Here is a 12,268-nt window from a genome sequence, read left to right on the forward strand (position 1 = left end):
TTTCCATATTCTCAGTTTATGTGTATATCTGTCATCACAGGGACACGAAGAAAGAATCCAATCTGGCGAAAGCCCGTGCGGCTCTGGACTCAGAGGCCACAGAGCGTGAACGTCTGCAGGTGAAGTTGTCCAAGCTGAAGATTGATTTTGACGAGCTGGAAGCAAGGTGAGGCCCGCCCGGCCATTTTATCAAAAATATGCCAACAACAAAATGGATAGTGGATATTAGTGCTGACATAATTGCTTTGCTGCTGGGGCCACACCCCAAGGAAAATCCTCCTCGTGACTAATTGCAGCTCAATTGGACTTTCAGTTAACCATCCCATAGTCGCACATCAATATAAATAGCGCATTTGACTGCGTCGAGGGTTTAATACTGTTTTTGCTCAGGAAGTCGCATCACATTCAAATCCTTAAAGGTGAGCTGGAGTTTGAAAAGAAGCTGCATTCCGCGGTCGGTAATTACCATCACTATCGCTTATTTAATTAATGAAAATAAAGCTGAGTCATTCTCACGTCTCACGTAGGACTTGCGCATGGTCCAAAGCCAGCACGAGTCTCGCATGGTGGAGTTGGAAGCCGGCCAAAAAGTGAAAGATCTGGAGGAGGCTCTGTCTACAGAGAGGGAGCGGACCCAGAACAAGGAGGAGAGGTCTTTTTACAGCTTTAGAACATACCACAACGTTTGCTCTCATAGCAATTAATGTCTCCACGTTTGTCCCCAGGGTACGCCAAACCATGTCGGCCAGCAAAAAGAGGAAACGTCCGAAGGACAGCGAGGGTTTGAGCTCGGGCGGATGCAATGTGCCTCGTCCTAAAATCGCCCAGCAGGTCACTGTGGATGAGCAGCAGGTCACTGTGGATGAGCAGCAGGTCACTCTGGATGAGGTGGACTCGTACGGCAAATATGTCAGACTCAGCAATACAGTTGATGAGGTCAGTGGATGTGTCACAGGGGAACATCTTACGAAATTTGCACATTTTCCAGTAACGACTAACCTGTTGAGATCAATTTCAACTATTAGGATCAGAATTTGGGGAACTGGCAGGTGAAGCTCCAGATTGGATCTTCTGCTCCCATCGTATTCAAGTTTGCCGCAGAATTCATCCTGAAGGCCCACGAGAGTGTCACGGTAATCAATCTTATCTGGAAGATCTCAGATACAAGGTGCTCAATATTTCAATGACCTTTACATGCATCAGATCTGGGCGGCTGACGCTGGCCGAAACCACAATCCTCCCTCTGATCTAGTCTGGGAGACACAGTCCAACTGGGGACCCGTAGGCCAGGTCCACTTTACCTTGATCAACGCCAACGGAGAGGTGACACATCTTTCAAGCGACAAGAAGCAATATTTCTCTTTTGACGTCCGTTTTTCTTCTGGGAAATAAGGATGAGCAAAGCCACTGGCGCACGTTTGGAAGATGATGATGGAAATTCCACTTCCACCGTGGGATAGAGGAAATGGAATTTCGGTTTCTTGTGTGTCTTGACATATGAAGGGATTGACAATAAAGCAGACTTTGACTTTTGACATGGTCACATTATAAAAATATTGTATAACAATACAATTAAATGGGCTTTTTTTTTATAAAATCTGCTCCGACCTGTTGTGAAATTTAATTGAAATAATTGAAATAAAATTGTTGTTCTTCAAAAATGATTGAATTCGTCTTTTTTCATTCTGTGTAATTACAGTCTGCTGTATGCACCAAAAAAGAAAAGAGTGTAATATCGGTTTCATCAGTATATAATTGAAACCGGAAGGTATTCGGAAATCCCTGCGGTCAGTAGAATATATAACGGCTGTGCAATGAGAAGTCAAGACATGTTCCACGAGAGCAGGCGGTCAAGGCAAGAGTAATCTCGACGCAACATGCCCAACATGTGTAAGTCAGTGATGAATGTTTCCTGAATTTTCTTCCTCTTTTGCCATTCATTCATGATTTTCTTCTGCTTCCGCATTAGACACGCAAATTCTCGCGGTGGGCTTGGTGGCTTTTCTAGTACTGCGAGCCAATGGCGCTCCGTTGACAGAAGCGACCACCGTCTTGCCATCAAGCGACACCTCAAGTGAGGAGGAAACGGCGCCCTCTGACCTGCTGACCTCTGCTCATGTTTGGGACTCGGTTCTGGGTACCGCTAAAGAACACCAGAAAGCTGTAAGTGGAAATTCAGAAAGCACCTTCATTGTCTTCTCCTGGCTGTAAAACATATCTGACTTGTGACTAATTTCAATATCAGTTTGATGATGAATTCCAAAACAATGTCAACTTTCATTTACTGGAGCACTACAAAGCACCTCAGTTTCCAGCAAACTGCCCCAGCTCCAACTTTAGCAAGGTAAGAACCAGAAATGGAAAACCACCAGAGGTGGGAGAAAATACAGACACTGACACTTTCCATAATTGTTTGCTAGCATCGGCTTGACTTTTATGCGTAGGTTGAATAGATATTTGTTTTTTAACTGACCTAAATATTCTTTTTTCCAGGAGGCTTGCCTGCACAGGCTGGCCCAAGGTCTGTCAACTTACATAATTCTTCTCAAGCACGTGGAGAAGGAATATCCCGGCAGTAAAATTCTGTCTGAGGCCAAACACTACTCTGAACTCCTGCTCTACAATATCAAACAAAAGGTTGGCCAGTGTGACAATTTAGGGATAGGAAATGAATTTTGCTGTTACTATAATACCTATTTTGACATTGTGTTGCTTACTCTTGTCCGGCAGATGAAAAAACCAGAAGAGGTCACAGGCCTGAGTAGCAATGAGGAAGAGAGCCTATTGAGGTCACTGTACCACCCCGATGCTTTCCACAGAAAGATGACGGCGCACAACATCCTGCGGAAGCTCTACATCTTCATTGTTGACGGCGAGAGGGCGCTGAGGCGCAAAGAACGGCGAAGGGGAAAACATGCCAAGGTCTTCGCCATGTTTAGTTTATTGCGGTAGTCACGTCCGCCACTGAAGCCCGTCGGAAATGTTGGGCAAAACATGAAGTGAATTAAGTTGTTGGCTCTGCACTGACGTGTCGTAACCCACTGACGGATTGATGATGTATTTGTTTTTGCATGACGCACTGAGTTTTTTAATTTTTTTATTCTGTAGATAACTTATTTATTGCTCATTCAAAAAAGCCATTGTGAATCTAAGACCTTATTTATTGCAAACAGTCGTATGAATTATTTAAAGAAGATATTTATTACATATTATTGTTTTTATACTTGAAGGCATGATAATTATATTTATTTTTTAAACGGAATGTATTTTTAAAACATGAATAAAACTATTTGCTTACTTGTGAATTGAACTGCTTGATTTATAACACTTTGGCAGGTGTCTTTTGAGAATTTCACTTATTAGATTGAACTACAGAAATCTCTTTTTCTGAGATTCAAAGACATCGTATATATATATATATATATATATTTGCAAAACTGAAATATCGTAAGGCCACTTATGGGCTTTACTGTCAGACATTTATTGACAAAAACATGGAACAGACTTCAAGACAATGTCGTAACAATAACAAATAAATATCTCAGACCAAATTGACTTTCAGGTGGCCAACTCGTCGTGGTCTTCGGGTGGAGGTTGTTGATGCAGGTGCACGTCATCCTTCTTCAACCCCAAAGTAAACTGAAACGAAGCAAAAACAGCCAACGATACATATGTCATTGTTGTTTTTGACTTAATCTGCCATTTTTTTTAAGGTTCTCTTTCTACATATTTACCAAACACAAGCGATACATTAACTTCAATACAAAAAAAGGGCACTACCTCAAATACAACTTAGAAAACAGTTTGACTGAAATGGTAGTCATTCAATAAATAAATATACGCACATTTTCTTTTTCAAATTGCAGCCTTTGCGGTTTTGAAAATTGCAGTTGATCACATTGCAACGTCGACTTGAATTCTATTCATCTCTCAGTTTTAATGCACAGACACACGAGAGAAAACGCTGACACAGAAGCAGTGGATGACGCAAATCAGTGTTGCCGCAAGCAGACCTGTTGCTGAGATTGTCTCATGTGTTGAGACGAGCGACACTAGACGGTGTTCAGGTGAACGTCACCACCAAGAATTTACCGATAACGACAGTGGAGTGGTTTTCACTACAGGTAAACAGCTGGCAAATGTGACAAAAATTCCAAAATCTCGTAGAGAAAAGTTCCTACGACAAATAAAAGCACAAGAAAAGTTAAAAGAAAAATTGGAAGTGAGACGTAAAAAACAGGAACTAAAGAGAATGATGAAAAACTCTAAAGAGAGGGAACAGTACAGTCAAATTGCAGAGGTAAGACAAAGGAAATTGGGTTATATTAGAACCCGTTATCAACAGGACAAGCGTTTTTGTGCCAAACAAAAGTCCTATTTTACACAACGTTGTCAGACGGATCATGAGTTTAAGAAGAAAAACCTTTCCCGTTTCTCACGTCGTTATAGGACAGATGAGTGTTTTACGATGAGACGACGCGCTTACATCACAGAACGTTACCGTGACGATGTTGGGTTTCGAAACAGGCAGCGCTCTTACATGACACGCCGTTATTTAAACAACCCTGAATTCCGATTAAAACATCAGGAAATCATGAGGCGCATAATGGCAAAAAAATGTGATTCACTGAAGACCAAAACAATGCGCAAAGTACGCTTTTGAAAAAATACTAAGTCATAAACCGACTATGTAGGGAGCGAAATGACTGTGTGCTCATGAAAGCTGTTGAGGTATTCAAAGCCCAAATTAAGAATGGCCCCACATTTGTCTGCACTGTTTGCCACAGAGCATTGTTTCCGAACCAAGTACGCGCTTGTCAACGTAGATTTTATAAGAAAAACAGACATGTTGTTGCAAGTTGTCTCACGGGACAATTTGTCCATATCTGTGATGATGAATGTCAGGCCTCGTGCAGCGTACCAGCTGAAAGAAAACTGGAGTGGATATGTCACACTTGCTATAGTCACCTCAAAGATGGTAAAATGCCTGCACTTGCTGTTGCGAACAATCTCACACTCTCTGATATTCCAAAGGAACTGTGTGGATTGAACATACTGGAGAGACACCTCATTTCCAAATGCATATCATTTGCCAAAATTGTACCTCTTCCCAAAGGTCAACAACGAGCCATTCGTGGAAATGTGGTGTGCGTGCCATCGGAAGTACAAGAGACGGTCAATGTCTTGCCCAGACTAAGAAGTAAGTCACAGATGTTGAGAGTGAAACTGAAGAGACGGCTTTGCTACAAAGGCCATCAGTTTTTTCAAACTGTCACTTGGTCTAAGCTAATGAGCGCTCTGATGAAACTGAAACAAGTCCATCCACAGTACAGAGACATAACCATTCGCGACGATGCGGACCTTTGCGACCCAACCCTCACTGACGATGAGAGCAGCTCCGATGAAGCGCAAATGAGCGACAGTGAGTACAATGAGGAAGCTCTGGAGGAGATGTACAGATTTGAAAGTGATGCTCTGTGTGGGATGAACAGTGACTCTCAACATGACAACAGTGGTAACAAACAGCAACAAGAAAATTCGGAAGACGGTGATCAACCAAATGGTGGAGTGATACTTGAATCATGTCTCCAACCCAATGATGTGGCAGAGGAAATTATGAGTTTTACAGAGGGCATTTATTGTGTTGCTCCTGCAGAAAGAAACAACCCAGTAAGTTTTTTCAAGACTCCCAAGCTTGAGGCCATGGCTTTTCCGGTGCAGTTTCCCACTGGTCAGAACACCCTCGATGAAGAGAGAGCAATAAAACTCACACCAAGCAAATATTTCCAAACCCGTCTGTGTTGCGTGGATGAACGCTTTGCTCGAGATACCAACTACTTGTTCTTTGCCCAGTTTGTGACTGAAATTTACCAGGCAACGTCGAGCATGACAATACAGCTGCGCAAAGGTAAGCCTTTTACCAGGGATGGTCGAAGGATAAACAATGCCATGCTTCAGGACAAACGTGAAGTTGAGAAACTGGTGCGCAGCAAAGATGCTGTCCGATCCATGACACCGCTGAGAGGTACGCCGGCCTATTGGGAGAAAACCACCAAAGATCTTTTTGCTATGATCCGGCAGCTGGGCACACCCACGTTCTTTTGCACATTTTCTGCTGCCGAAATGCGTTGGGAAGAGGTCATCACCGCCATCAAAGCGCAACAAGGTGAAGTAGTGAATTTCGCCCAACTTGACTGGGCTACCAAGTGTGAGATCCTACACAGCAATCCTGTGACGACGATGCGCATGTTTGACAAGCGTGTGGAAGCTCTGTTCAGAGATTTGATCCTCTCTCCGGCGCAACCGATTGGTGAGGTCGTCGACTACTTTTACCGACTGGAGTTTCAACACAGAGGAAGTCCTCACATTCATTGCCTCATATGGGTTCGAGGTGCCCCTGTATTTGAGGAAGCCACGGATGGAGCCATCTGTCATTTTGTGTCTCGCTACATCTCGGCCGAGCTAACGGACCCGCAGAAGGAACCGGAATTGTACAAAAAGGTCACAGAGGTTCAGATGCACAGCAAAAGTCACTCCAAATCGTGCGTCAAACACCAAGGTGCAAATTGCCGCTTTGGATTCCCCAAACAACCGTGCGATGAAACAATGATCGTCAGACCTGCGCCCGTCGACGACGACAATCGAGATCAACGCAATGACGATCGGTTGGCGTCGAATGCCGTGCTAAATCTGCTGAATGAGCCTGAAACGGCATCCCTGACTTTGCCTCAGCTACTGGCTAAATGTAAGCTCACCGGTGACGTGTACATGAACTGTTTGCGCATGACGGCCTCGTCGAGTTCTGTCGTGCTTAAGCGAGAACCGAAAGACTGCTGGGTCAACAACTACAACCGCCATTTGCTTCTTGCCTGGGATGGAAACCTGGACATCCAATACATCCTGAATGCCTACTCTTGCATCGCATACATCTGCAGCTACATCAGCAAGGCTGAACACGGTCTGAGCCAATACCTGAAATCGGTCATTGAAAACTCCCGCTGCGCAAATGTCAACGAGAGCGATGAAATGAAGCAAATTATGCAAGCGTACTCCAAGAAAAGAGAAGTGAGTGCTCAGGAATGCGTCGCACGTGCGTGCGGCTTGCATATGAAACAGTCCTCCCGCATGGTGGTGGTATTTGTACAAACGAGTGACAATGCGCTGAAAATGAGTTATCCTCTCTCGCTCCTTGAGGGCAAAACGCAGGAATCTCATGAAGTGTGGATGACTGGCCTGCCGGAAAAATACAAATCCAGACCTCAAACAGAGGAATTTGAAGTCATGTGCTTGGCTGATTTTGCATCAATGTGCAGAATTGTTTATGGCAAACAAGCCAAAGGTAAGAATGTTTTGCCTCTGCTGAACGACATGGGCTTTGTCCAGAAAAGAACAGAAAAACATGCGGTCATCAAATACTGCAAATACTCTGAACAAAAGAATCCGGAGGAATATTACTGCTCCTTGCTCAAGCTGTACCTGCCTCATCGTGCTGATTGCCAATTAAAATCTGAACGCTGTCCTTCCTATCAGTTGTTTCATGATAACGCCTGTGTACAGTTACCGTATAACGACTCTGTGGAGCGCGTGTGCCAAATTGTCAGAAGGAACAGAGAAAGGTATGAGAAATACAGTCGAGACATTGACAACGCCATCCAAGAGGTGGAGGAGAGTGGGCTCGTCATAAACGAATGGTGCCACCTGGCTCCCGAGAGTGAGTTGCAAAGACTCGAATGCGTTGAGGAAATGAACGCGAGAGATGAACCGAACGACAACGTGGAGGAAAATGTCCCGGACTATAACGTCAGGTCCAAAACAACGCAAATGTCCATCGTGACAGAGGCTGCAGCCATCGATCCCGCAGTGTTACGCGACATGTATCGTAACCTGAACCAAAAGCAAGCGTCCGTCTTCTACAAGGTCAGAGATTGGTGCATAAAACGTGTGTGTAGCTCAAAGCCCATTGAGCAGTTCTTCTACCACATCAACGGTGGCGCCGGGACCGGCAAATCGCATCTGATCAAGTGTATCCACGCAGAGGCTACCAAAATACTGCAGAGACTACCACGACTGGCTGAGGAGGCCGACATTTCCAAGCAAACGGTTGTTCTCGCAGCTTTCACTGGCACGGCGGCGTTCAACATTTCCGGGGCAACGTTGCATTGTCTACTCAAACTGCCGAGAAGTCTCAAACCCCCGTACCACGGGCTGGGCAATAAACTGGACGAAGTCAGAGCCGAGCTGTCCATCGCCGAAATACTCATCATCGATGAGATTTCCAAGGTGTCGAAAGACCTCTTTGCCTACGTGAATGCCAGGTTGAAACAAATCAAAGGAATTAATTTACCTTTCGGTGGCATGTCTGTTCTTGCTGTTGGAGATTTCTTTCAGCTCCCTCCCGTGAGACAGTCCAAACCTCTGTGCGTGTACGATCCTACGCGGCTGGACCACTGGCGTGACGACTTCAAAAAGATCACGCTCACCGCCATCATGAGGCAGAAAGACGATGTCGCCTTTGCCGAACTGCTGAACCGACTCCGCGTCAAAGAAAAGTCAGATGAACTGTCGGAAATGGACAGAGCTCTCCTTGCCACGAGGTACACTTCCCCAGAAATGTGTCCAAAGCATATTCTGCATGTTTTTGCCACCAATAAACAGGTGGATGGCCATAACTCTGCGATGCTGGAACTGTTTCATAAGGACATTGTGCAGATTGACGCGGATGACTACAAGAAAGACAAAGGAACTGGCAGAATGGCAAGGCAAGCTTCCCCTGTGCAAGGCGCTAAGAATGAGCTCCCGGACTCAATCAAAGTTGCCTTGGGTGCTCGTGTTATGATCACACGGAACGTTGATGTTCAATCAGGTCTGTGCAACGGGATGTTTGCAAAAGTTGTCAAATTGGTGAACTATCCAAATGAAGCCCGTGTCCAGAAACTTGGGTTGGAACTCGATCATGTGAGTAACACAGCGCGTGCTGCTAACCCCGTGTACATTGACAGACTGGAGGAGAAGCTGAACAAGGCTGGAGTGACGCGCCGACAGTTTCCCATCAAGCTTGCTTTTGCCTGCACGATCCACAAGGTACAAGGCATGACAACGTCACAGGCTGCAGTTTCGCTGAAAGGTGTTTTCGAACACGGCATGGGGTACGTAGCTCTGAGTAGAGTGACTTCGCTCAGTGGTCTGCATATTCTGCATATGGATGAGAGAAGGCTTCATGCAAATCCACAAATCACTGCTGCTCTTGCTGAGATGGCAGAGGATTCTTTGGAGAGCGTCATGCCCCTCCTTCACGTGATGCCGTCGGTAGATCGGGCAAATCACCTGGTTGTCGTCCATCATAACACCGAAGGGCTGTCTTGTCACGTGCAAGATATCGTGTCTCATCACGAACTGCTTTTCGCTGATGTTTTGTGCTTCACAGAGACACACCTCCAAGGATCAGTGGCCGATGGACGTGCTTGCTTGGAAGGCTACACGATGTTTTGCAGGAACCGAAGTGATTCTTACACAAACTGTCCTGACTTGGCTACAAAACGTGGTGGCGGCGTAGGTATTTGTGTCAAAAGTCACATCGCGGCCCAGGAAAAGAAATACGTTCAGGGTGTGACCGACATTGAATTTGTTGTGGTGATGTTGGGATCACCGGTGTTTGAGTGATGTTCCAGTTATTTATTTTCTTTCTGTGTGTTCGCAATTGTCATAGTGATTGTTCTGGTGTTTTTTTAACTCGGCTGTATGTATTTGTTTGTTCACGCTGATTTCTCCGACTGCCCGAAATTTTCCATATTCTCAGTTTATGTGTATATCTGTCATCTCAGGGACACGAAGAAAGAATCCGATCTGGCGAAAGCCCGTGCGGCTCTGGACTCAGAGGCCACAGAGCGTGAACGTCTGCAGGTGAAGTTGTCCAAGCTGAAGATTGATTTTGACGAGCTGGAAGCAAGGTGAGGCCCGCCCGGCCATTTTATCAAAAATATGCCAACAACAAAATGGATAGTGGATATTAGTGCTGACACAATTGCTTTGCTGCTGGGGCCACACCCCAAGGAAAATCCTCCTCGTGACTAATTGCAGCTCAATTGGACTTTCAGTTAACCATCCCATATGTGGGACTCACGATGGGATCACCGGTGTTTGAGTGATGTTCCAGTTATTTATTTTCTTTCTGTGTGTTCGCAATTGTCATGGTGATAATACTAGCCAACTTACATTGGCTCCCGGTCCATTTAAGATGTGACTTCAAGGTTCTTCTACTAACCTATAAATCGCTGCATGGCTTAGCGCCTTCATATCTCGTCGACCTAGTTGTTCCTTATGTTCCGTCTCGTAACCTTCGTTCGCAAAACGCTACCCTTTTAGCGACACCGAGGGCCAAGAAAATGTCTGCAGGCTCTAGAGCATTTTCTATTCGGGCTCCAGAGCTTTGGAATGCCCTACCAATGGATATTAGGACTGCTACCTCAGTAGAAACATTTAAGACACGTTTAAAGACACATTTCTATGACATGGCCTTTAACTAACCTGTAGTGGCCGATTCGGCTGGAGTTTGTTTTCTCTCCCTCTACAGCCCCTCCCTCCCCCCTCCCCGGCCGGGGAGGTGGTTAGGTGGCACCCATGCTGACAGCGGCTTTCTGGATTCTCGTGGGCCAATTCAGGATGGGGGAACTGCAGCTCAACCTCCTCGAAGACACTGCCAGGACAATTGAGGGCTCCTTCGGCAGCCCTCTGCTATGACATGGACATCCACTTTTTATTTAATTGATTTTCATGTTGTATCATTTGTGCCCTCTCTGCATCCATTTCAACCTGGTGATCCTGAAAGGGGGATCCTTCCATCTGTGGTCCCTTCTCAAGGTTTCTCATTTTCCCCTGGTAGGGGTTTTTAAGTTTTTCCTTACCCTTTTGGGAGCTTAAGATCAGGGGATGCTTTGAGAATAATTGTCAATTTCTGTCTATGTGAAGCCCTTTGAGACTGCTTGTGATTTAGGGCTATACAAATAAACTTGACTTGACTTGATTGTTCTGGTGTTTTTTTAACTCGGCTGTATGTATTTGTTTGTTCACGCTGATTTCTCCGACTGCCCGAAATTTTCCATATTCTCAGTTTATGTGTATATCTGTCATCACAGGGACACGAAGAAAGAATCCAATCTGGCGAAAGCCCGTGCGGCTCTGGACTCAGAGGCCACAGAGCGTGAACGTCTGCAGGTGAAGTTGTCCAAGCTGAAGATTGATTTTGACGAGCTGGAAGCAATGTGAGGCCCGCCCGGCCATTTTATCAAAAATATGCCAACAACAAAATGGATAGTGGATATTAGTGCTGACATAATTGCTTTGCTGCTGGGGCCACACCCCATGGAAAATCCTCCTCGTGACTAATTGCAGCTCAATTGGACTTTCAGTTAACCATCCCATAGTCGCACATCAATATAAATAGCGCATTTGACTGCGTCGAGGGTTTAATATTGTTTTTGCTCAGGAAGTCGCATCACATTCAAATCCTTAAAGATGATCTGGAGTTTGAAAAGAAGCTGCATTCCGCGGTCGGTAATTACCATCACTATCGCTTATTTAATTAATGAAAATAAAGCTGAGTCATTCTCACGTCTCACGTAGGACTTGCGCATGGTCCAAAGCCAGCACGAGTCTCGCATGGTGGAGTTGGAAGCCGGCCAAAAAGTGAAAGATCTGGAGGAGGCTCTGTCTACAGAGAGGGAGCGGACCCAGAACAAGGAGGAGAGGTCTTTTTACAGCTTTAGAACATACCACAACGTTTCCTCTCATAGCAAATAATGTCTCCACGTTTGTCCCGAGGGTACGCCAAACCATGTCGGCCAGCAAATAGAGGAAACGTCCGAAGGACAGCGAGGGTTTGAGCTTGGGCGGATGCAATGTGCCTCGTCCTAAAATCGCCCAGCAGGTCACTGTGGATGAGCAGCAGGTCACTGTGGATGAGCAGCAGGTCACTCTGGATGAGGTGGACTCGTACGGCAAATATGTCAGACTCCGCAATACAGTTGATGAGGTCAGTGGATGTGTCACAGGGGAACATCTTACGAAATTTGCACATTTTCCAGTAACGACTAACCTGTTGAGATCAATTTCAACTATTAGGATCAGAATTTGGGGAACTGGCAGGTGAAGCTCCAGATTGGATCTTCTGCTCCCATCGTATTCAAGTTTGCTGCAGAATTCATCCGTTTGCTTACATAATCTTCCTGGGGGGCGTTTTCCAACTCCATTAGCTCCTGATACTCATCCAGCT

The 12,268-nt window shown here is 45.4% G+C and overlaps 1 long non-coding RNA gene across 1 annotated transcript; it reads left to right on the plus strand.

Moving 5' to 3' along the window:
* Window positions 1–368: 368 nt before the first annotated feature.
* On the plus strand, window positions 369–1,118 carry LOC133144985 (uncharacterized). Its single transcript, XR_009710801.1, has 3 exons — window positions 369–454; window positions 528–936; window positions 1,026–1,118. It is a non-coding gene; the product is annotated as an uncharacterized LOC133144985 (long non-coding RNA).
* Window positions 1,119–12,268: the final 11,150 nt, after the last annotated feature.

This window comes from Syngnathus typhle, linkage group LG20 (genome assembly GCF_033458585.1).
Source record: "Syngnathus typhle isolate RoL2023-S1 ecotype Sweden linkage group LG20, RoL_Styp_1.0, whole genome shotgun sequence".
NCBI classification, from domain to species: Eukaryota; Metazoa; Chordata; class Actinopteri; order Syngnathiformes; family Syngnathidae; genus Syngnathus; species Syngnathus typhle.